Genomic DNA, 4,347 nt, shown 5'->3' with positions numbered 1-4,347 from the left:
GGTGCGCCATTAGTAACCAGGGTTACTAATGGCGCATTTGTAGGTGGTGCGCCATTAGTAACCTGGGACCAACAAGATATTTTGGACAGCCACACCTACCCACTCACTTTCCCCACTTCATTCTCTCCACCTCCTCCTCCAAGCTTGTCTCGGCTGCCACCTCCTCCTCACCTCGTTTGCACCATAGATTCATCCAAAATAAGTGGTTAAATTACCTTTTTTTGATAGGTAAGTAAGAGGGAAGCTATCTTTATGTTGTTCTCCCTCCAACTACGTGCACATGCACTTTTTATGGCCTAGCTAGATCTATGTATGTTCGTGGTGTTGCATATGTTTGTGGTGTTGCATATATGTTTGTGTTTGCAGGTACCGGTATTTGAAATGCGATAGTTGCCAATATTTTGCCGGAATGTTGATTCATTTCCGTTTGGGCGAGAATTTTGGCACTATGAATTCTTTTTGGTCCTATTTTTAGGGAAAGTCATGCCAAATTTTTTCTTGGTTCTAAAATATCATTTTTCTCTACCCCGCAGGCGACCATGGTCCGCACGATGACCGAAGGCATCGTGAATAGGTTTTTGAGCTCCGCAAAGGCCGAGATGCTTCAAAAGAACGAGACAGAGATAAGATGTCCGTGTCGAAGATGCAAGCTGAAGAGCCTTATTGCGGACCCGGATTCCGGGCAGGTGCGGGACCACCTGCTCTTGCGTGGTTTCATGGATGGCTGTCGGTGGCAAGGTGATGAAGATGACTACAAAGTCGTCCATGGGGGCCGGGAAAGAAATGAGGAAGGGCAGCAAGACAACCACGACAGCTCGGGCGGGCGAGAAGACGAAGAATCTCCAGGACATGATCACGAAGGTGATGCTGTACACAGTCATCATGTAGAAGATGTAGGACATGATGATGACAAAGATGCCGGAGCGGACGAAGGGCATTATCATGAAGATGAAGATGCCGGCGGAGCACACGACGATGGACCATCGATGGGCTGGGTGCAGGACCCTCATATTCAAGAGCTGCTTCTCAAGCAGACGGATAATGCAAGAGCTGCCGCCCAAGAGAAAGCCAAGCTGGATCAACTGGAGATAGACGCGGTTACTCCATTGTATGAAGGATGCAGGCCCAAGGATACCCGCCTGAAAGTAACGCTCATGGCTCTGGAGATGAAGGTAAAACACAAAATGACCGATGCATGCTTCGACGAGAACATGACATTCTGGCGTGAACGTCTTCCCAAGGGGAACAAGTGCCCGACCAGTTTCGAGGAGGCAAAGAAAATCGTGTGTCCTCTGGATTTACCGCACGTGAAATACCATGTGTGCATGAACAATTGCATCATTTATCGGGACGAGCACACGGAGTCTACCATATGTCCGGTGTGCGGCGTCACTCGATACAAGAAGAGGAAGAAAGCTCCTTGAAAAGTGGTGTGGTACTTTCCAATCACTCCTCGTCTGCAGCGGAATTTTGCGGACCCTAAGGTAGCAAAGCTCCTGCGTTGGCACACGGATAGGGAGGAGAAGAAGCCAGAAGATGACGCAAATGATCCGGAGATAAATAAAAAAGACAAGATGTTGAGTCACCCTAGGGATGGGAGCCAGTGGCAAGCATTGAACTTCGAACACCCGGAATTTGGGAAGGATCCAAGCAACATCGTGCTGGGCGCGAGCACCGATAGAGTCAATCCGTTTGGCAGCCAGAGAAGCACACATAGCACCTTGCCTATGTTTGTGTGGATGTACAACCTTCCCCCTTGGTTGTGCATGAAGAGGAAGTACATTCACATGAGTATGCTAATTGAAGGACCAAAACAACTAGGGGACGACATCAATCTGTATTTGGGGCTGCTGAAAGAGGAGCTAGACACGCTATGGAAAACACCAGCCAATACGTGGGACGCCGCACAGAAAGAATATTTCCCTATGAGAGCCGCACTGCTCACGGCGGTGCACGACTATCTCGGTTACGGATATGTCGCGGGGCAGGTGGTCCACGGATTTTCTGGATGCGTTAGGTGCATGGATGACACAACGTATCGCCAGCTAGATAGGGATCCCGGGTCTTTGAAAACAGTGTTCATGGGACATCGAAGGTGGCTTCGCGACGATGAGCCGTGGAGGAAATGCAAGAATCTGTTCGATGGTGAACCCGAACCCCGAAGACGCCCGCGTACGAGGCGTGGCGAGGAAATAGACGAGCTATTGAAAAATTGGAAAGATTGCCCACTGCCGGGACAGAAGCAAAAGGCGCCAGAGCCGGGAAAGAAGCGAAAGGCGCCAGAGCCGCTGCTGAAGGTATGGAAAACGAGGTCTGTTTTCTGGGACTTGCCAGACTGGAAGATCCACCGTGTGCCTCACAGCCTTAATGTCATGCATATAACGAAGAATGTTCGCGAGAGTCTGCTTGGTACCCTGCTCAACATGCCAGAGGGGACCAAACATGGGCCGAAAGCAAGGACATACTTGAAATCAATGGGCATCAGGGAGGAGCTTCACGCTAATGATGATGATGATGAGGCGAAGCAGGACATGGAAAGTTGTCGCAAAGGCAAAAAGGCCAAGAAGACCGGAAATGACTACCCTCCCGCGTGCTTCACTCTAAGTCAGGAGGAGATCGATCAGTTTTTCACCTGCCTCGTAGGAGTAAAACTTCCTTACGGTTACGCGGGGAAGATAAGAAGATACCTAGACCCAGCGAAGCAGAAGTTCAGCGGGATGAAGTCTCATGACTGTCACGTGCTGATGAGCAGATACTTCCAGTTGCAATCCGTGGGATCATGGACACGCACGTCCGTGAAACGCTATTTGTCCTATGCAACTTTTTCGACGTCATCTCTCGGAAGTCGGTTGGCGTGAGGCAACTCAGAAGGCTACAGGAAGAGATCGTGGTGATACTATGCGAGCTTGAGATGTACTTCCCGCGCGCATTCTTCGACATTATGGTGCATCTGCTGGTCCATATCGTGGAGGATATCATCCAACTCGGGCCGACGTTCCTGCACAGCATGATGCCGTTCGAAAGGATGAATGGTGTCATCAAAGGATACGTTCGCAACATGTCACGTCCATAGGGAAGCATAGCCAGGGGCTTTCTGACCGAAGAGTGTATCTCCTACTGGACGAATTATCTAGGCATTGAGAACCCCGTTGGTCTGCCCGTCAACAGGCACCTCGGCAGGCTCGCTGGATGGGGTCACCGTGAGGGTCGCCGCAAAATGCATGTCGACTTCGAGGGTCGACTCGCCGACTTTGAAAGAGCAAACCTAGTCGCGCTACAACACATAGACGTGGTTGATCCTTGGGTGGTAGAGCACAAAACCTTTATTGAGAATACATACAATGACCGAGGCCAACAGAGGACGGACGGAGATATAATCAAAGAGCACAACTCATGTTTCACGCGTTGGTTCAAGCAGAAGCTTCTGTCGTACCCTTTACATGAGGATTCTTCCGCGGAAGAACAACTCATATTTGCCTTGTCACAGGGCGCCGAGCACAACCTGATGACGTATGAGGCGCACGATATCAACGGCTACACATTCTACACCGAGGGAAAGGACATGAAGAGTGATGGTTATCAGAACTCCAGGGTAACAATGGAATCCTACACCGGTAACGACAAGGACAAATACTACGGAAGGATCAAGGAGATCTGGGAGCTGAGCTACGCTGGAGAGAAGATCCCGATGTTCCGTGTCAGATGGGCCAAGAACGTCATAAAAGAAGACCAGTATTTCACCACCATGGTTATACCCGAAGCCAAATCCAAGACCGCGGGCGCAAACGTCATCGCGAAAAATGAGCCATGGGTACTGGCTTCCCAAGTGGACCAATGGTTCTTCATTACTGACACGCCAAAGCCCAGTCGTGTTGTCGTGAGGAGAGGCAAAAGGAAGATCATCAGAATGGATGGAGTCACCAATGAGAAAGACTTCGACAAGTACGGCGACCCGAAGATGGAACATGACGACGACGATGAAGTATCAGCATACACCAGAAGAAGAAGCAGGACCACCCTACCTAAAGGACGTCCGTTCAAGAGAAGAACTCCATTTACGAAAAATAAGGGCAAGAAGATTGTGAACAGATAGCTAGCTAAGATCAATTGTATTTAAATTGTAGCCTTCATTTCTCGATTGTATTTCATGGGCACTTTTTGAACTCATGAATGTTTTTAAATTTCATGGACACTCGATCTCGATCCCCCTCCATCTCGATCGCTATCCCACCTCGCCAGATCCGGTCCCCCTCGCCGCCGAGCACCCCCCGCACCCTCTCCCCCGCTCCACCGGTCGCCGCTGCCGACCCCCCGCACCCTCCCCTGCTCCACCACCGCCGACGACCC

This window comes from Triticum aestivum, chromosome 3B (assembly GCF_018294505.1).
Source record: "Triticum aestivum cultivar Chinese Spring chromosome 3B, IWGSC CS RefSeq v2.1, whole genome shotgun sequence".
Taxonomy (NCBI): domain Eukaryota; kingdom Viridiplantae; phylum Streptophyta; class Magnoliopsida; order Poales; family Poaceae; genus Triticum; species Triticum aestivum.
Note: the sequence above shows the minus strand (reverse complement) of the source record.